This window comes from Salvelinus sp. IW2-2015, linkage group LG1 (assembly GCF_002910315.2).
Source record: "Salvelinus sp. IW2-2015 linkage group LG1, ASM291031v2, whole genome shotgun sequence".
Classification (NCBI taxonomy): domain Eukaryota; kingdom Metazoa; phylum Chordata; class Actinopteri; order Salmoniformes; family Salmonidae; genus Salvelinus; species Salvelinus sp. IW2-2015.
In genome coordinates, this window is record NC_036838.1 from 19,628,498 (window position 1) to 19,650,900 (window position 22,403).

Below are 22,403 nucleotides of genomic sequence, written 5' to 3' on the forward strand. Positions count from 1 at the left end.
GAAATCTCTCCGGGTACTCATTGACTCCGATGAGAGTTTTATGGACGCTACCCTGGCGTCTGAGCTGGGCATCCCCACTCAGCCCCTCTCCATTCCCATGGAYGTTAGAGTGCTGGACGGGCACTCAATAGGCCGGGTCACACACACAATACCACTCCTATCAACCTACGAGTGTCAGGGAWGCACAGTGAGGSTATCCAATTCATGTTAATTAAGTCTCCTCAGGTTCCCGTGGTAYTGGGATTCTCTTGGCTCCAGCAACACAATCCCCTCMTTGACTGGACTGGTGGTGCCATCATGGGCTGGAKCCCGTTTTGCCACGCCCATTGCCTGAAGACAGCTCAGCCTGCCCTGGGACGTCTTCCTATGGGCTCAGTAGTTGCCCTGGACCTCTCCGACCTTCTCCCAGGCACCACACCTCCCCGGATACGACTGTACTCTCTGTCGGGTCCGGAGACCAAGGCTATGGAGACCTACATCGAGGACTCCCTAGCTGCACGGTGTAGCCGTCCCTCTGCMTCCCCCACCAGCACAGTATTCTTCTTTGTGGAGAAGGCCCGTGCATCGGCTACCGGGGCCAGTTCATACTATCAYGGCTCAGGAGAAGACCTAGATGCAGACAGTTCGAAGTAACAAAAGTTTATTACAAAAACAGGKGCCAGGCAAACGACAGGTCAAGTGCAGGCGGAGGTCAGTAATCCTCAGCAGGTTCCAAAAGGTACAGAACGGCAGGCAGGCTCAGGGTAGGCAGAGGTCAGTAAACCAGGACAGTGTCACAAGGTACAGAACGGCAGGCAGGCTCAGGGTAGGCAGAGGTCAGTAAACCAGGACAGTGTCACAAGGTACAGAACAGCAGGCAGGCTCAGGGCAGGCAGAATAGTCAAAACCAGGAAAACTAGAAAACAAGGACTATAGAAAAAACAGGAGTACGGGGAAAAAAGCTGGTAGGCTTGATGAGACAAGACGAACTGGCAACAGACAAACAGAGAACACAGGTATAAATACACTGGGCATAATGGGGAAGATGAGCGACGCCTGGAGTGGGGTGGAGACAAGCACAAAGACAGGTGAAACAGATCAGGGTGTGATATAATATTATAATAGCAGATACACACATGCGAAAAGAAATTGGTATATATAAATCTTGGAGCAAGATTGCACCGGATAGAGATACAGCTTCGCTTATCTAAGAAACTGTGCAGTATTTAGTTTTTTAATGTATTATTGCTTCATTTAGCACCAGAGAAAACCTGTTAAATTTTATTACATACAGCTGGAGAGACTACTATATCAAGAGATGTCAACCTTACCAGCACAACGAGCCAGGGATAACAACTTTCCCAAAGGTATCCTTTGTCTGCACCTCCCAGACAATTGAACGATTCCAAGGCCAACCCAAAACAATCCTACCGTAGAAGGGTTGCCGGAACGTCTTCTAGTGAGGCTTTGATCGCGCACTACCACCCACCGCTTCCAAGTATATTTACGCGCTAATTTTCCAGTCCCTAGTAACAAAGTCGACGAAATCAGGGCAAGATTTGACTTCCCAAAGAGGAAATCCAGGATTGCTTAAATATTCTGTTTCCAGCGGATAACATGGCTAGCTGGGGACAGCTGTCGATCCGTACAGCCAAACGGGATTTGCAATGCATCGCGCCGAAGAAGAAGAGCATGTTTCATGATTAACGACTCATGGTGTAATTGTAACAACATACAAGAACTCAAATCCTTTTGTTCACCTGACCTAGAATTCCTCACAATCAAATGCCGACCATATTATCTCCCRAGAGAACTCTCCTCGGTTATCGTCACAGCCGTGTATATCCCCCCGCAAGCGGATACCAAGATGGCCATCAAGGAACTTCACTGGACTTTATGCAACTGGAAACCATACATCCTGAGGCTGTATTTATTGTAGCTGGGGATTTTAACAAAGCTAATTTGAGAACAAGACTACCTAAATTCTAACAGCATATCGATTGCAGTACAGGAGCGATTAACGCGCTCAACCAATGCTACTCTAATTTTCGCGATGCATACAAGGCCCACCCCTGCCCTCCTATTGGAAAATCCGACCATGACTCCATCTTGTTGCTCCCCTCCTATAGGCAGAAACTAAAACAGGAAGCACCCGTGCTTAGGTCTATCTAATGCTGGTCTGACCAATCGCATTCCACGCTTCAAGATTGCTTCGATCACGTGGACTGGGATATGTTCCGGGTAGCCTCAGACAATAACATTGAYGTATACGAKGACCCGGTGAGCGACTTTATAAGGAAGTRTATAGGAGATGTTGTACCCACTGTGACTATTAAAACCTTCCCTAACCAGAAACCGTGGATTGATGGCAGCATTCGCACAAAACTGAAAGCACGTACCACCGCATTTAAACATGGCAAGGCGACTGGAAACATGGCCGAATACAAACAGTCTAGTTATTCCCTCCGCAAGGCAATCAAACAAGCAAAGCGTCAGTATAGAGACAAAGTGGAGTTGCAATTCAACGGCTCAAACACGAGATGTATGTGGCAGAGTCTATAGACAATCATGGATTACAAAAAGAAAACCAGCCCCGTCGCGGACATCGACGTCTTGCTTCCAGACAAATTAAACGACTTCTTTACGCACTTTGAGAACAATACAGTGCCACCGACGCGGCCCGCTACCAAAGACTGTGGGCTCTCCTTCTCCGTGGCCAACGTGAGTAAAACATTTAAATGTGTTAACCCTCGCAAGRCTGCCGGCCCAGACGGCATCCCTAGCCGCGTCCTCAAAGCATGCGCAGACCAGCTGGCTGGTGTGTTTACGGACATATTCAATCATTCCCTATCCCAGTAAGCTGTCCCCACATGCTTCAAGATGGCCGCCATTGTTCCTGTTCCCAAGAAAGCTAAGGTAACTGAACTAAATGACTATCACCCTGTAACACTCACTTCTGTCATCATGAAGTGCTTTGAGAGACTAGTCAAGGATCATATCACCTCTACCCTACCTGTCACCCTAGACCCACTCCGATTTATTTACCGCCCCGAAAGGTCCACAGACGATACAATCGCMATCACACTGCACACTGCCCTATCCCATCTGAACAAGAGGAATACCTATGTAAGAATGCKGTTCATTGACTCCTGCTCAGCATTCAACACCATAGTACCCTCCAAACTCATCATTAAGCTTGAGCCCCTGGTTCTCAACCCTGTCCTGCGCAACTGGGTCCTGGACTTCCTGATGGGCCACCCGAGTGAAGTTAGGAACCACATTCGCCCTCACTGATCCTCAGACACAGGGCTCCACAAGGTGCATTCTAGCCTCTCCTGTACTCCCTGTTCACCATGACTGCGTGGCCATACACACTTCCAACTCAATCATCAAGTTTGCAGACGACACTACAGTGGTAGGCTTGATTAACCACACGACACCACTAGCGGGGAGGAGGTTGAGGGCCCTTGGAGTGTGGTGTCAGGAAAATAATCTCACTCAATGTCAGCAAAATCAAAGAGATGATGGTGGACTTCAGGAAACAGCAAATGGAGCACCCCCTATCCACATCAGGACAGCATGTGAGAAGTTGAAAGTTTAAATCCTCGTGTACATATTACCAAACTGAAATGGTCCATGAAACAGACAATGTGGTGAAGACACAACAGGGTATTTCAACCTCAGGAGCGTGAAGAAATTTGGCTTGTCACCTAAACTCTCACAAACGTTTTACAGAAGGACAATGAGAGCATTCTGTCGTCTGCATCACCGCCTGGTACGGCAACTGCACCGCCCATACCACAGGGCTCTCCAGAGGTGGGTGAGGTCTGCATAATGCATCACTGGGGCAAACTACCTGTCCTCTAGGACACCTACAGCACCTGATGTTACGGAGGTTCAAAAGATATCATAAGAACAAAACCACCCGAGCCACTGCCTGTCCACCCCGCTATCCACCAGAAGGCGAGGTCTGTACAGGTGCATCAAAGCTGGGACCGTAGAGACTGAAAAATAACTTCTATCTCAAGGCATCAGACTGTTAACAGCCATCACTAACACCAGTGAGGCTGCTGCCTACATACAGACTTGAAATCATTGCAACATAATAAGTTGCATGGCTCACTACAATAGTGTTTAACATGATTTTTGAATGACTACCGGATCTGTTTATTTAATTTTTTATTTCACCTTTATTTAGCCAGGTATGTGTTGTACCTACACATTACAATTATCTGTAATGTCCCTCAGTCGAGCAGTGAATTTCAACACAGATTCAACCAGGGAGTTTTTCAATGCCTAGCAAAGAAGACACACCTATGGTACAGAGTAAAAAAAAGAAGAAGCTGCCATTCAATTCCCTTTCAGCATGGTGAACTTATTAATTACACTTTGGATGGTGTATAATACACCCAGTCACTACAAAGATACAGGCTCCTTCCTAATCAGTTGCCGAGAGAGAAGGAAACGCTCAGGGATTTCATCATGAGACCAATGCTGACTCGTAAAACAGTTACATGTTTTTTTATTAACCTTATTTAACTAGATAAAGCTTGTGATAGGATAAAACTGAGGATGGATCAACAACATTGTAGTTACTCCACAATTACTAACCTAATTGACAGAGTGAAAAGAAGGAAGCCTGTACACAATAAAAATATTCCAAAACATGCATCGCGTTTGCACAAGGCAATAATAGTAAGCAGCAAAAACAAAATGTGTTATGTTTGGGGCAATCCAACACACATTACTGAGTACACTCTCCATATTTTCAAAACATAGTGGTGGCTGCATCATGTTAAGTGTATGCTTGTAATCGTAAGGACTGGGATGTCCTATAGCTGAGTACATAGTTTGAACTTACTCTGCTTGAAAATGTGGCAAGACCTGAAAATTATCAACAACCAATTTGACAGAGCTTTGAGAATTTTAAAATGAATAATAGTAGCAAATGTTGCACAATCAAGGTGTTGAACACCTTAGAGACATACCAGAAAGACTCACAGTGTAATTGCTGCCAAAGGTGCTTCTACAAAGTATTGACTCAGGGTGTGAATTAGGGTAGAATGGCGGACCCAGTTACCGAGATTTACCGCCTAAAACCACTCTTTTCCCGTAAAATAACTGCAGAAACCAGTCAATTTTAATAAATATTTATATAAACAGCATGGCGTGAAATGGAACTGTTAAATTATATGGTGAGGTCTAAATCTGGCTGCTCTACAGCCTCTGCATGATGAACTAACGCTCAGGGTGGGGACAGACAGCCCATCTCAGTATGGAGTGCAGTTCACAATGCATGTAGACCTATCTTCTCATCATGGTAAATGTTTCTTGTGACAGGACTAGGCATACATTTGCTACAGAATAGCCTTAGCTAGGTAATAAAGACAGAATGCGTTCTAATTTACCATTAACTGGTGGTTCGAGCCCTGAATGCTGATTGGCTGAAAACGGTGTATATGAGACCTTATAACACGGGTATATCAAAACATTTATTTACTGCTCTATTACATTGGTAACCAGTTTATAATAGCAATAAGGCACCTCAGGGGTTTGTGGTATATGGCCAATAACCACGGCTAAGGGCTGTATCTAGGCACTTGCATTGTGTTGTGCATAAGAACAGCCCTTAGCCGTGGTATATGGCCAATATCTACACCCACGAGGTCCTTATTGCTTAAATAGACTATTCAAAGAGACGCAATAAATGTTAAATACGATAGCCAATAGAACTCGGAGTTTGAAAGAATAGCGAACGCACAATGCGGTAGGCTATAGCATTATTTATTCAGACCCATAACAATCTCTGAGGAAGTAAAGCTACTGCATCAATTATATTCTATATTATTCAAGGATGTCATTAGAATGATGAAGATAGGACAACAAAACTTAATTAATTTACCTGTTGAAAGGAAGGAATGAAGCAACAATAGAGAGAGAGAAAAGAGAGGTGGCTAATAACATTAGGGAAATATTATGAAAGGTATAGTGTCAGCCTACTAATTATACAAATAGGTCCTATTACATTTCTAAATTAAAATCAAATTCGCTAGCCTATACTTGTAACTTTGTAGGCCAAGTGCTGCACCAGAATCGCATGTTCTCTCCCTGCTAAATCGGTTGGACCATTTGAACTTCCAGTCCGTATAATACAATACAATACAGTAATACAGTTCACACTCAAAAATATTAGCCTACTAGAGCTCATTTTATGTATTAGCAAAGAGAGCATATAGCTAGCTACGTCTATGGCTTTAATGTTTTTGTTCTGCATAATGGCAGTAGCTCATGTATATTGGCTAAAGGCACAATCCTCTGGGCTTTTTGGGGTGGTCATTAAATGTTTTTAATGTAGGGCCTCATAAAATGTATTTAATGTAGGCGCTCATAAAATGTATTTAATGTATGGCTCATTTACATTTAAGTCATTAGCAGACGCTCTTATCCAGAGCGACTTACAAATTGGTGCATTCACCTTATGACATCCAGTGGAACAGCCACTTTACAATAGTGCATCAAATCTTTAAGGGGGGGGGGGGTGAGAAGGATACTTTATCCTATCCTAGGTATTCCTTAAAGAGGTGGGTTTCAGGTGTCTCCGGAAGGTGGTGATTGACTCCGCTGTCCTGGCGTCGTGAGGGAGTTTGTTCCACCATTGGGGGCCAGAGCAGCGAACAGTTTTGACTGGGCTGAGCGGGAACTGTACTTCCTCAGTGGTAGGGAGGCGAGCAGGCCAGAGGTGAATGAACGCAGTGCCCTTGTTTGGGTGTAGGGCCTGATCAGAGCCTGAGGTACTGAGGTGCCGTTCCCCTCACAGCTCCGTAGGCAAGCACCATGGTCTTGTAGCGATGCGAGCTTCAACTGGAAGCCAGTGGAGAGAGCGAGGAGCGGGGTGACGTGAGAGAACTTGGGAAGTTGAACACAGACGGGCTGCGGCGTTCTGGATGAGTTGTAGGGGTTTAATGGCACAGGCAGGAGCCCAGCCAACAGCGAGTTGCAGTAATCCAGACGGGAGATGACAAGTGCCTGGATTAGGACCGCGCCGCTTCCTGTGTGAGGAAGGGTCGTACTCTGCGGATGTTGTAGAGCATGAACCTACAGGAACGGGCCACCGCCTTGATGTTATTGAGAGACACAGGTGTTGTCCAGGTCACGCCAAGGTTCTTAGCGCTCTGGAGGAGAGACACAATGGAGTTGTCAACCGTGATGGCGAGATCATGGACGGGCAGTCCTTCCCCGGGAGGAAGAGCAGCTCCGTCTTGCCGAGGTTCAGCTTGAGTGGTGATCCGTCATCCACACTGATATGTCTGCCAGACATGCAGAGATGCGATTCGCCACCTGGTCATCAGAAGGGGGAAAGGAGAGATTAGTTTGTGTTGTCTGCATAGCAATGATAGGAGAGACCATGTGAGGTTATGACAGAGCCAATGACTTGGGTGATATGCGAAAAGAGAGCCTAGACAGAGCCCTGGGACACACAGTGGTGAGACAGCGACGGTGGTGAGAGACAGATTCTCGCCACGCACACCTGGTAGGAGCGACCTGTCAGTGAGAGCAGACATACTCCAAGCGTGGGCCGCGCCGGAGATGCCCAACTCGAGAGGAGGAGGAGAGATGTGCTGATGGTTCAAGTATCGAAAGCAGCCGATAGGTCTAGAAGTGAGAGCAGAGGAAGAGAGTTAGCTTTACAGTGCGGAGCGCCTCCGTGATACAGAGAAGAGCAGTCTCAGTTGAATGACTAGTCTTGAAACCTGGAACTGATTTTGGATCAAGAAGGTCATTCTGAGAGAGAGTAGCGGGAGAGCGGCCGAGCACAGCGACGGCTTCAAGAGTTTGGAGAGAAAAAGAAAGAAGGGATACTGGTCGGTAGTTGTTGACATCGGAGGGATCGAGTGTAGGTTTTTCAGAAGGGGTGCAACTCTCGCTCTCTTGAAGACGGAAGGGACGTAGCCAGCAAGACGCGAGATTTCATCTGAGAGAGAGAGGGAGAAAGAGGTCAGAGCACAGGGTAGGCAGTGTGAGCAGAACCAGCGGTGTCGTTTGACTTAGCAAACGAGGATCGGATGTCGTCGACCTTCTTTCAAAATGGTTGACGAAGTCATCTGCAGAGAGGAGGAGGGGGGGAGGGGAGGAGGATTCAGGAGGGAGGAGAAGGTGGAAAGAGCTTCCTAGGGTTAGAGGCAGATGCTTGGAATTTAGAGTGGTAGAAGTGCTTTAGCAGCAGAGACAGAAGAGGAAAATGTAGAGAGGAGGGAGTGAAAGGATGCCAGGTCCGCAGGGAGGCGAGTTTTCCTCCATTTCCGCTCGGCTGCCCGGGCCCTTTCTGTGAGCTCGCAATGAGTCGTCGAGCCACGGAGCGGGAAGGGAGGACCGAGCCGCCTGGAGGATAGGGGACATAGAGAGTCAAAGGATGCAGAAAGGAGGAGAGGAGGGTTGAGGAGGCAGAATCAGGAGATAGGTTGGAGAAGGTTTGAGCAGAGGGAAGAGATGATAGATGGATGAAGAGGAGGGTAGCGGGGAGAGAGAGAGCGAAGGTTGGGACGGCGCGATACCATCCGAGTAGGGCAGTGTGGGAAGTGTGGATGAAGCGAGAGGAAAAGGATACAAGGTAGTGGTCGGAGACTTGGAGGGAGTTGCAATGAGGTTAGTGGAAGAACAGCATCGTAATAAGATGAGGTCGAGCGTATTGCCTGCCTTGTGAGTAGGGGGGAAGGTGAGAGGTGAGGTCAAAAGAGGAGAGGAGTGGAAAGAAGGAGGCAGAGAGGAATGAGTCAAAGGTAGACGTGGGAGGTTTAAAGTCGCCCAGAACTGTGAGAGGTGAGCCGTCCTCAGGAAAGGAGCTTATCAAGGCATCAAAGCTCATTGATGAACTCTCCGGAGGAACCTGAGGCGATAAATGATAAGGATGTTAAGCTTGAAAGGGCTGGTAACATGTGACAGCATGGAATTCAAAGGAGGCGATAGACAGATGGGTAAGGGGGAAAGAGAGAATGGACCACTTGGGAGAGATGAGGTCCCGGTGCCACCACCCCGCTGACCAGAAGCTCTCGGGTGTGCGAGAACACGTGCGGACGAAGAGAGAGCAGTAGGAGTAGCAGTGTTATCTGTGGTGATCCATGTTTCCGTCAGTGCCAGAAGTCGAGGGACTGGAGGGAGCATAGGCTGAGATGAACTCTGCCTTGTTGGCCGCAGATCGGCAGTTCCAGAGGCCTCGGAGACCTGGACTCACGTGGTCGTGCGCGCTGGGACCACCAGATTAGGGTGGCCGCGGCCACCGGTGTGGAGCGTTTGTATGGTCTGTGCAGAGAGGAGAGAACAGGGATAGACAGACACATAGTTGACAGCTACAGAGAGACTACGCTAATGCAAAGGAGATGGGAATGACAAGTGGACTACGCGTCTCGAATGTTCAGAAAGTTAAGCTTACGTAGCAAGAATCTTATTGACTAAAATGATTAAGATGATACAGTACTGCTGAAGTAGGCTAGCTGGCATGGTGCGTTGTTGACTTTGTGGCTAGCTGGCAGTGCTGCGTTGTTGACACTACACTAGTCAAGTCGTTCCGTTGAGTGTAATAGTTTCTACAGTGCTGCTATTCGGGGGCTAGCTGGCTAGCTAGCAGTGTTGATTACGTTACGTTGCGTTAAAAGAACGACAATAGCTGGCTAGCTAACCTAGAAAATCGCTCTAGACTACACAATTATCTTTGATACAAAGACGGCTATGTAGCTGCTATGTAGCTAGCTACGATCAACAAATCAAACCGTTGTACTGTAATGAAATGAAATGAAAATGTGATACTACCTGTGGAGCGAAGCGGAGTGCGACCGGGTTGTTGAGTGCGGAAGTTCTATTCGGTAGACGTTGGCTAGCTGTTGGCTAGCTAGCAGTGTCTCCTACGTTAGGACGACAAATAGCTGGCTAGCTAACCTCGGTAAATTAAGATAATCACTCTAAAACTACACACTCTAAACTACACAATTATCTTGGATACGAAGACAGCAAAGACAACTATGGTAGCTAGCTAACACTACACTAATCAAGTCGTTCAGTTGAGTGTAATAGTTGCTACAGTGCTGCTATTCGGTAGACGGTGGACGTTTGCTAGCTGGCTAGCTGCTGGGCAGATAGCAGTGTAGACTGCGTTAGGACGACGAAATACGATAATTACGCAATTATCTTTGATACAAAGACGGCTATGTAGCTAGCTAAGAAGAAATTGCTAAGATTAGACAAATCAAACCGTTGTACTATAATGAAATGTAATGAAATGTAATGAAAAGTTATACTACCTGCGACCAAAGTGCGAATGCGACCGCTCGCTCCAACCCGGAAGTGTGACGGCTCATCAGGCTCAGGTACATCAGGCTTGCATATTCAATCAAAGCTCTAATCAAATAATGACATAGGCCCTATTTATATCTTATAATGCTTTTGCAATGACACTTACGGTTTTGGCGGGAAATATCGGGTTACCTGGGAGAAAGGGATTTATTCTCAAGATGGAACATTTGTAAAATACCAGGAAAATATTCAACCCTAACGAGCCTCCTAGGCTTTGTATTGAAGTCAATGTACCAAGAGGAGGACAGAAACTAGCTGTCGTCCGGCTACACCATGGTGCTACCCTACAGAGTGCTGGTGATGCTACTGTAGATCCTTCACTGCAAAACAATGTGTTTAAATCAATYATTTGGTGACGTGAATATATATAGTCGTTTTATCTAAAAAATAAGAACTTTTTTAGTGTCTCACTATTTAAATTTTTCTGAAATTCACTGAGGAGGATGGTCCTCCCCTATTTGTTGATGTGAAAATGTTATATATTTTGCCTGTTGCTTTGCAAGAATATCACAGAAGTCTTCCAAGACCACAGTAGGCGCTGTTTCTCATGATTCCATTTTCTCACATTGCCATTGACAGTCTTTTCTATTGTCTCTTTTTGGTCCATTTAGATTGTTAATGTAGATTGTATACAAACATTTTTATTTAAATGTTATGGTTAACAATGTTCATGTTTTACTGTGACTTGTTGTAGGCTCTTAAGTGGACAATAAGGTTAAAAACCAAACCAAATTAAGAAAACGAAACAAAATAAATAAATAAAAACTAAAATAAAAAACGAAGTAACTCCGCCAGAGCGTCTATTTTGGGTAACTTGTGCTGGTCCCAACCCCGGATAAAAGAGGAGGGTTGGAATTGTGACATCAAAAAAATAAGAATCGACAGAAGAAAGTAAATTTGTAGTTCTAAACATATTTAGGGTGTTTTTTACTCACTTTTTGCCTCTCCCACGACATTATTTATCTCTCCTACAGCGTCCATCACAATTACATTGACATGGCCAATTATGCAAATTAGGTGGTGACGTCATTTAGCGACATTTAGCAGAGCCAATAGCTACTTTCCTTACTGAGGAGTTGGCAACACTGCCTATATCTGGTGTGATGATTTCTTTGACACATCATTGGCTGGAAATATTAGATAACAACAATGTTGAGCAAATGTTTTTTTATTTTACAAATAGGACACATTGTTCGTGTCGTGTAGCCTTTTATATATGTTTCAACTTTGCCATTTAATTGTTGTCGCCTTTGCAGCTACATAATGTATTGTCATTCAGACGTTTTTATACTAGCATGCACAAGCTAGTATTCTGCCTGCAGCACAAAGGATGATGACACGATTTATGGTAAACCTTCAAAATAAAAGCCATCATTTTAAAACATTGACATTGGATAACTCGTTCAAAAGAGAAAACTTCCAAATGTTCTCTACACCACATGCCAAAATGCCTTGAATTGCTTAGGGCCCTGACCGTCCCCCTCAAAAACTAACCATACCTGGTTAGTAGAGACCCTACTGAGTATTTCCCACCTCACTTTAGCTGAGAACATTTTTCGCTCTACAAGCAAATTATGGCGACAACAATTAAATGGCAAAGTCTATTACTGTGTATTGCATTGGSGGCTATGGAGGGGGTGGAGAACGAAGTGCTGCTGGATATGTATGRCACAGCCCCCTCCAAAACGACACATATTTGGTTAGTAGAGACCCGACTGAGTATTTCTCACCCCAGTTTATATGAGACAGGTAGTCAAGTTTTTCTCTACAACCCAAAAAGTATCCCATATACAGTGTATTGCATTGCAGTGAATGGAGTGGGTGGAGTAAGGAGTCACCAGCACTCTGTATTAAACCCGTTGCCCAGCTCAATAAACCAATTTAAGTTTTGTGGACTATTGAGTAATTCCAATAACATAKATTTGTATTTTATTAAAAGTGTATTTCTTAAATATAGGGGTTCCCAAACTTTTTCACTCGTGGCCCCCCTTCCAGCATTGAGGAACAACCCGTGCACACACGCCACGTCTGTTTCTATGGGCACAAGCACTGTTCATAACACAAACTCTTCACACCCCTCTTGTTGGTGGAGAGCATTTTGTAGGTTTAAAGCTTCTTTCCTGCAATTCTACACAATTGTCATGGGTGCAAAGACAATTTAGCAGTTTTAGAGCAATTTATTTTTGCATTTCCATATAGTTTGCAATATCTAATGTGTATTCATGTGATATTTGAGTGACAAAAAAATTACAACAAAATCTATGGGCTAATTCAACATTTTTTTAAAATTACTTTAGCTGACATGGGCTAGTTGATCAGGACATTTCTGACAAGTTATAAATAGCTCTCTAAGGTATGCAATGACAAACATGACAAGAGGAAGTGAAATATTATGAAAGGTTTATATGTGTGTCAGCCTACTAATTATATCAAATAGGTCCTATTACATTTCTAAATTAAATCAAATTTCGCTAGCCTATACTTGTAACTTTGTAGGCCAAGTGCTGCACCAGAATCGCATGTTCTCTCCCTGCTTAATCGTGGTTTGAACCATTGCCGTCCGTATAATAACAATACAATACAGTAATACAGTTACACTCAAAAATATTAGGCCTACTAGAGCTCTATTTTTATGTATTAGCAAAGAGAGCATATAGCTAGCTACGTCTATGGCTTTAATGTTTTTATGTTCTGCATAATGGCAGTAGCCTCGTTATTGGCTAAAGGCACAATCCTCTGGGCTTTTTGGGGCTTGGGCTCATTAAATGTTTTTTAATGTAGGGCTCATAAATGTATTTAATGTAGGGCTCATAAAATGTATTTAATGTATGGCTCATTTTACATTTAAGTCATTTAGCAGACGCTCTTATCCAGAGCGAGCGTTGAGCAGAGAGGTGTGGCGTGGCATTGTGTGACCTATATGTGTTTGGACTTTCGCAGTGGAACATTTCTTCACTTTACAAAATAGGTTTGTTGCATTGGCTAGCGTTTTAAAGGGGTGGTGGGGGGGGGTGAGTGTTAAGGATTTGAGTCGTTATCCTTATCGGTTTCTTAGGTTGTGGAGATGTTGGCCGTTAAGAGAGGTGGGTGTCTCAAGGTGGGGTGTCCTGGAATGTGTGGTGATGATCTTCCGGCTTGTTCCTGTGCGATTCGTGAGGGATGGAGTTATGGGGTGTTTTTCTTCAATTGCATGTTGTGGGGCCGAGAGCATTCCGATGATCGGAGTGTTTGACTTTGGGGGCTTGAGCGGGTGATGCTGGTTATCTTGCCTCAGGTGTGTAGGGGATGTCGAGCTAGGGCGCGAGATGTGGGACTTGTCAGTGCCGCGGTTTGTGATATGGTGAGTGTTTGTTTGTTATTGGGCTTTGGATTGTCGTAGTATGCAGGGTATGTGTACTTGGAGTGTTTCGGCGTTATTCCCGTGGCTCACGAGCTGGCCGTAGGTCAGTAGTCACCGGATAGTGTTCCTTGGTATGGGGATGCGAGGCCTTGTCATACTGGAAGCCAGTTGGAGAGTATGTAAGGGGAGAGTGCGTGGGTGACGGTTGTGGAGAAGATACTTGGGAAGGCGTTGAACAGTGCGCAGTAACGGTGCAACTGCGGCGTTTTCTGGGATGATGTAGGGGTATTAATGGGCACAGGGCATGGGCGAAGCGCTGGAGGCCAAGGCGAGTTGCTAGTAATGGGTTCGTCAGAAGGGAGAATGAATAGTTGCGTGGATTGTTGATGTGAACCTGCGTCTCGCTCCGTTGGTGAGGCAGGGGGTCTCGTTATCGGGGCGTGCGGATGGTGGGTAGAGCATTGATAAGCGGTACAGGGAATCGGGTGTTGTGCCTAGTCGGGTGGGTATGTCCTTGGATGTATGTTTTGAGGTATACGTATCGAGGTGTTTGTGATGTTTTCCAGGATTCAACGCCAAGGTTCTTAGCGCTCTGAGAGGTAGATACAATGAGATGTTGGTGTCTAGCTTCCGTGTTGGGATTTGTGCGAGATCTAGTGGATATCGGGCTAGGTCCTTCCCGTGGACTGAGAGGATCTGAGGTCTCCGATGTTCTTGTCTCTCGACGGTTCAGTCTGCGTTTGTGTGGGAGTTTTAGCCTGTGCAATTGCGGTCCCTACTGATGAGTTGTTCTGCAGACATTGGGTCATGAGAATGCGGGTTCCTAGCGGCAGCGTCTGTTTTTTAGTGTGGTCATTAGCAGAAGGTGGCAAAATGGGATGAGTTTAGGGTTGTGTTTTGCGATATCGTGCAGGTGGAGTATGAGTGAGGATGGATTGAGTACCAGTTGTGAGGTATGATTAGTATGCCTAAGGTGTATCTTGGGTGTATAGCGGATGGAAGATAGGAGAGGGGTGGGCTTTGTATGAATCAAGATGGGTGTGCCTGGTGGGACAACCCGGTTGGTGAGTTTTTATGCGACATTGCGTGGTGATGGAGACAGATTCCTCGCTCGTCTTGTCCCGCACGTGCCCGCGTTGCGCTCACGGTTGGCCTACGTGGTAGGGTGGTGGGTGGGTGTTGTAGCTGAGCGTGTGTTGTCAGGTAGGGACTGGCAATCTCAAGGCGGTTGTTGGGTGGTGCGGCGCTGGGGGGCCGGAGGATGCGCGGGGGGTATTTCAACTCGGTAGATGGGTGTAGAGTTGAGGGAGTCGGAATGGTGTGTGTCAGAGAGGGTATTCTGATTTGCTATGTCGCGATTTTAGGGTTTCTTAGAAGGATTGAGTTAGGCATTGGGTTGTAGGTGAATGAGATGGTTTGAGTTGTTTATGCGAGTGTTGGCGGGGGAGCGCCTTTCGGTGATTTGATTCAGAGATGGTTAGGGCAGTGCTTCAGTGTTTGAATGACTATGTGTTGAGAACCTGAGCTGATTTTGGGGATGTGATGATTTAGGTGTTTTAGTGCTGAGAGAGATATCGTTGCTTGTGGGGAGAGCTGTGTTCCAGAGACTGGCTTCGTTCAATGGAGTTTGAAGAGAAAAAATGAATGTGAGATACTAGGTGTCTGTAGTTTTGTGTGAGATCAGATGTGCGTGGAGGGAACTCGAGTGTAGTGTTTTTCAAAGTAGAAGGTGTGGAACTCTCGCGGTCTCTGGTTTGAAGAACGTGAAGAGTGTGGTGACGTAGCTGCGAGCGAAGAGAGGCGACGATTATGTGTTCAATCTGAGTAGAGAGGAGGGGTATGAAGAGTAGTCATGTGAGGGCGAGCAGGGTAGTGGTGCAGTGTGAGCAGTAACAGCGGTGTCCGTTTGTGATCTGATGTGAGCAAAGCGGGAGGATCTGGTGTCATGTGTTCGTGTTCGAGCCTTTGACTTTTTTCAAAAGAGTGGGTTGATCGATAGGTGTCATCGTTGGCTAGAGTAGGGAGTGGGTGTGGGGCTGTGTAGGGGGGTGTGTTTTGTGTGGCCGGGTCTGGTGTGTTTGTGGGGGGTGTGTGGTGTGGATGTGATGGGGGGAGGAGGCATTCTAAGGAAGGTGAGGAGAGGAGTAGGTTGGCGAGGAGTGTAGTAGGCCGAGGGTTTTGAGTAGGCAGAGTTGGTTCTTGGTGGGTATGTAGGTTGGTGTTAGAGTTGGTAGGTAAGAGTTGGTGGTGTGTGGTGTATGCAGTCGATGAGATCAGATTCGAGGGTAGAATGTGTAGGGGAGGATGGTATGTAGGTGTTGTAGTGAAGTGAGGTGTGTCTGCGTTATGGTTCCGCAGGGGCAGGTTGGGTGTGTGGGGCGAGTTGTTCCCTTGTCCATTTTGTGCTTCCGGTGGTGGGGGTTTGTGTCTCCGCGGGTGAGCTCGCTTGGTGGTGCGTGAGCTCTGACAATGAGTTCGGTTCGAGTGCTGATGGGGGCGGATCGGTGTAGGGGTAGGAGCCGTCGTAGCCGGGCCTTGGGAGTGGGATAGGTGGACATATTAGAGAGTTCGATATTAGGATGGCATGTATAGTGGGAGGAGAGGAGTGGTTGATGGGAGGCAGAAGCTAGGATTGAATGAGTGTTTGAGATGGGGGGGTTTTTGATGTCAGAGGTGGGTAAGATGATGAGTTAGGGTGATTGGGAAGAGGGAGAAAGGGTGTAGCGCGGTGGATGAGGATGAGGCGGAGTGGGTTTGTAGGGTCTGTTGGTAGTCGTGGGAGGGGCTGATATGTCCATCCGGAGTAATGTAGGGGGGCATGTGTGGGGAGAGTGTTCTGGATGTATGGTAGCGAGAGGGAAAAGGATACCGAGTATAGGTTAGTTGGGTTGCGGTGTGGCGGGTTATGCTGTAAAGACTTGGAGGGGAGGGTTTTATTGCATGGATGTGAGGTCTTAGTGTGAAGAATCAAGGCAATGCTAGTAAAGATGAGTCGTGCTGGAAGCTGTTGGGGGGTTTCATTCTGCTTGTCGAGTGAGGCGTGTTGTGGGTGGAGATGGTTGACAGTGGTATGGTCCAAGAGAGGAGATGAGTGGTGTAAAGTAGAGTGGTGCGCAGGGAGATGGAACGAGGTGTCAAAGGTAGAGAGGAGTCGGTGTGGGTGAGGTGTATAGGTCGGGCGGCAGGATGTACTGTGAAGAGGTGAGCCGGTCTCTCTAGGAGAAAGGAGCTTGGTGCAGGTGGCATCTGAAGTTGTATTGAATGAACCTCTTCGTGTAAGGTGAAGTGGGGCTTGGAGGGTGATAAATGAAAGGTATTGAGTTATAGTGCTGTTTGGGAATATGTCGGGTAACTGTGACGTACGTATGATTGTGAGAGTTGCGAATAGTGATGCTGCATAGTAGTAGAGTGGTAGAGGGGGAGAGAGAGAGAGATGTATGAATACCACTTTTTCTGGGGAGAGATGGAAGGGGGAGTCCCCGGGTGTGCCGTTTGTGATTGGCCACTGCTTTTTTGAGGGCTCGCTGCGGTGTTGATCGGTGGCTGAGAAGCTTCTCGGTGGTTGTGCGAGATTGACTGGAGGGTGCTGTTGGGTGTAGGACCGCGATCTTAGAGTAGGAGCATAAGGTGAGTAGCATGGTGTTGTTAGTTCTTTTGTGTTGCTGTGGGTTGATCCTATTGTTTTCCGTCATTTGCCTGTATAGGATTGTTCGAGGGGTGAGCTGGGATGGGTTAGGCATTTAGGCTGAGTGTGTGGTATTTGTAACGGGTCTGGCCTTGTTGCCGCCTAGGCATCGGCAGTTCCAGGAGGCTAACCTGTTGTTGAGACCTTGGGATAGCTGGTTGTCCTATGTAGGGGCGGTGGATTGTTGTTCTGCGCTGGGGACGCTGTGTGTTTGGTGTCTGGCTGTTTTTTGTGGTGTGTGTTTGGTGTTGGTGTACTCTATGATTGAGGTTGTGGGCCTGTGTGTGTCGGCAGTAGGGACGCGTGTGTGTGTGGCGTTTTTGTTTAAGGGTCGTCTGTTGGTCAGAGAAGCGGGGTTAGGAATGGACAGGGATAGTTACAGACACATAGTGACTAGGAGTGTGCTGTTACAGAGGGTGAGAGAGCGAGCTATTGTTGCAATAGGAGATTGGATTATTGCGAGAGTGTGGACCGTTGATCGGCTTTGGTGGTGTCTTCGATTTGCGAGAAAGTTGGTAAAGTGTCTTTGACTTTTAAGGGTCGAATAGAAATCTTATGTGACTAGAATACTTGAATTATATGGAGAGAGCATGGTACTGGCTTGATTTTAAGGTGTTAGGGTGTTAGTTCGTTGGTTGAGTTGGCGTGTCGGTGTGTGTGTTTTGTACCTTGGTTTGTGTAGTGTTTGATCATCTGGCTAGTTTTGGCTGCGTGTTGTTGGACTACTTGGTGAAGTCTTTAGTCATTATGGTGGTGGTGTCGTGTTATGCCGTGTTTGGAGGTGTATGATAGTTTTTTTTTTTATACTAGAGTGGCGTGGTCTAGGTTGTTGTTTTCGGGTGTGGCTAGGGCGTGGTGCTAGAATAGCAGTGTTGATTTATACTGTATATCGTGGGGTGTGGTGTTGGTTTGGCGGTGTAAATAGGATATCTGATTCAATTTTGTGGATGGTGTCTTGGCAGTAGCGTTGAAGCTAGAAAATCGCTCTAGACTTGTTTTATCAGAGAGTTGATTGTTTGATATAAGGAGCGTGCTAGGGTGTAGCTATGGCTATGTTATGTCTAGCTAGCGATCTTGGTAGAGGATCTGTTTAAAAAGTCATATGTCCTTGTTTGTTGATGGTGTGTGTTGGTGTGAATGTTTCTAGTATTAAGTGGGTTGGTAAATTTGGATGTATGAAATGAGGTGGTGATAATCAATGACTCTTTTTGTGGAGGACGTAGAGCGAGTGTGGAACTGCCTTTTGGTGTTGGTGGTGTGTTGATGTGCGGATAGTGTATTGGGTAGAGGTGTTTCGTGGGTGTGAAGCTGTTGCTTGGGAGCTAGCTAGTTGTCTCCTTAGCGTTGGAAGGATCGGAAAATTAGAGCTTGTGTCTTAGCTAACGGTCTTTTGGTATAGATTTTTATATTGGATACTGATTGCGTAGTGCCTAAAACTACACAGTGCACTAGGCTAGAACTACACAATTTATCTTGTGATGTACGTAGGAGACAGCATGAATGACTATTATCTATGTAGGTAGCTAAGTCATGGATCGACTTTATTTAATGGTCGGTGTGTTTAGTTTGAGTGTTGATATTAGTTGCTACGATGCGTCTTGCTATTTTCGTATGGAGGTGGGTCGGTATTGTGTTTTATTCTGGTGGTGGATGTGTGTCGTTTTTTTTGGGGTTGAGTTGTCGTCGCTGCTGTGGGCAGGATAGCAAGTGTTGACTTTGTGCTGTGATTTAGGATGTGTGTTTGGCGGTGTTGGTTGTTTTTGGTGTGTGTTGGTAGCGACGGAAATTGACTGCATAGATTTAGCAGTTTGTATTGATCTTTGAGTACAGTGATATGACGGCTATAGGTAGCTGAGGCTAAGAAAGAATTGCTAGTAAGATTTAAGTATCAAATGAATGTGTGGTGTTGGTAGTTGGTAAACCGTTGTTAACTTTGTATTAGATGAGAGATGTGGAGATGGAATGTTTAATGAAAAGGGTTTATAGTTTGCTACCTGGGTGGTGCTCGGGACTCAAAGTGCGGAATTGCGATGCCTTGCTTGCGTCATTCCAATACCTTGCTGAAGCTTGTGACGGCGTCATCAGTTTTGCTCAGGTAGTTAATCAGGGGCTGGGTCTATATTGTCCATTTTCCAGCTCCTAATCAATATAGATGCAACATAGTGCCTAGGTTTGTTATATGCTTTTTAAATAATAGATTATTGCTTTGAATGAACACTTACGTTTTGGCAGGATGATCGGGGTACCTTGGAGAAAGGATGTATTCTTCGATAAATGGAACATTTCGTGTAAATTATTTATTCCAGGCAATATAGTTCGATAGGTTTTTGCCTAACGTGAGCGCTCTTTCTTAAGGCTTTGTATATTGGAAGTTCTAATGTGGTTATCGTATAGGAGGCAGGAACATGAGAACCTTAGCTTGTGGCGTTCCGGGGTATGGTGGTTGGTGTTGTTGTTCTCATAACACCATGGTGGCTACCCTACAGAGTGCTAGTTGATGCTACTGTTTTGTTGTGGGGTTAGGATTTCCTGGGCACTGCATAGAACTGATGTGTTTTTTAAATCAATTTATTGGGCGTTGATCGTGTAGTATATATATTTATTTTTGTGTTGTTAGGTGGTGGTTGCCGTTGTGTAATCTAAAAAATAAGAACTTTGTTTAGTGTTCTCAGCTTATTGTTAAATTTTTGTCTGAAATTGTCACTTTGAGTAGAGTTGATCGTGCCTCCCCTAATTTCGTGGGGTGATGTGAAGAGATGTTTATATGTTTATTTTGTGGCCTGTTTGCTTTGCAAGAGATAGCAAAGTAGGATATGGGGTCTTTCCACATGACCACGTTGTATGTTTGTTGTCGCTGTTTCGCCTCTGATGTATTTTCCATGTTTTCTCTCATGCGAGTGTCGTGATATTGAGCGGAGGTCTTTTCTATGTTGCTCTTTTTTGGGGTTCGATTTTTTAGATTTTGTTAATTGTAGTTGTGATACTAAACATTTTTTTTTGTTTATAGTGTTTAGGGTAACTAATTGGTTCATTCAGTTTGTAACTGGACGGTTGTTAGGCTCTTGAGAGGGTGTGTGATTCAATAGTGAGGGTTTAAAGATCATCTCTAGAACCTAAAGTTTGTAAGAAATGGAATGGATTATTAAACGTGATGTTATTTTTTTTAATTTATAATTTTAAATATAATAACTTAATATATAGAGAGAAACGACGTGATTCCCGCGCAGAGCGATTCCTATTTGGGTTATATCTTTTGACGTGGTCCAACCCGTGATAAAGAGAGGAGGGTTGGGTGGAAGTTTGGTGACATCAAAAAATATAGTGAATCGACTAGATAGTGAAGTAGTATATGGTGTAGTTCTAAACATATTTATGGGGTGTGTTTGTTTTTGAGCTTAGCACCTGGTTGCCTCTCCCACGACGGGATGTATGTTTGACTCTCCTACAGCGCCTTCGAGGAAGGACGATTGATGGATGGCTCAATTACTGCAAATTAGGTGGTGACGGAGTTTGTGGCGACATGTTAGGCAGGAGCCAATACGCTACTGTGCCTTACTTAGGAGGGGGCAATACTGCTCTAATGATCTGGTTGGATAGATTTTCTTTGTGATCAAGCGATTTAATTGGCCTGGATAAGAGGTTTAATTAATCAGAGTAAGGTTGGAGATTTGCAACTGAGTTGGGGGTTGTTTTATTTTTTCAAGTAGGACGACATTTATGGTTCGTTGGCGTGTAGCCTGTGGTTTTTTTTGTTATATATAGGTGTGTTCAACTTTTTGTCCATGTTTTAATGGTTTGTCTGCCTTTGGTTCTAGCTTGAAGCTATGTATATGTATGTAGTTCATTCAGATCGTGTGTATTATCTTAGCATTGCCATAGTGCTATGGATGGTTTGCTTTGCCTGCTATTGTTGTCACATATAGGATGAATGACACGATGGTTTGATTGGTTAAACTTCTTCTAATAATAAAAGCCCATCATTTTAAAAACGAGATTTGATGTGGTAATAACATTTTTTGGGAGTTAGTTACTCGTTAAAAGAGAAATGGTTGTTTTGGTGTGGACTTCCAAATGTTCTCTACGACCAGGCATGTCGTATAACTATGCCTTTTGAATTGCTTATGGGCCCTGACCGTGCTGCCCCTCAGAATAAAACTTACACACATTTATGGCTGGTTTTAGTTTTGTAGAGACGTTTTTTGTTGTGCTGCTACGTTACTGTGGGTGGGGGCAGTATGTGTCCCATTCCTGGGGTGTTGTTGGGTCGGGGTTATGTGGTTTTGTTTTTTTTTGGCATTTTTTCACTTTGAGCTTAGAACGATTTGTCGCTCTAAACAAGCAAATTAGGCGACAACAATAAATGGCAAAGTCTATTACTGTGTATTGCATTGGGGCTATGGAGGGGGTGGAGAACGAAGTGCTGCTGGATATGTATGGCACAGCCCCTCCAAAACGACACATATTTGGTTAGTAGAGACCCGACTGAGTATTTCTCACCCCAGTTTATATGAGACAGGTAGTCAAGTTTTTCTCTACAACCCAAAAAGTATCCCATATACAGTGTATTGCATTGCAGTGAATGGAGTGGGTGGAGTAAGGAGTCACCAGCACTCTGTATTAACCCGTTGCCCAGCTCAATAAACCAATTTAAGTTTTGTAGACTATTGAGTAATTCCAATAACATATATTTGTATTTATTAAAAGTGTATTCTTAAATATAGGGGTTCCCAAACTTTTTCACTCGTGGCCCCCCTTCCAGCATTGAGGAACAACCCGTGCACACACGCCACGTCTGTTTCTATGGGCACAAGCACTGTTCATAACACAAACTCTTCCACCCCTCTTGTTGGTGAGAGCATTTTGTAGCGTTTAAAGCTTCTTTCCTGCAATTCTACACAATTGTCATGGGTGCAAAGACAATTTAGCAGTTTTAGAGCAATTTATTTTTGCATTTCCATATAGTTTGCATAATCTAATGTGTATTCATGTGATATTTGAGTGCAAAAAAAATTACAACAAAATCTATGGGCTAATTCAACATTTTTTTAAAATTGA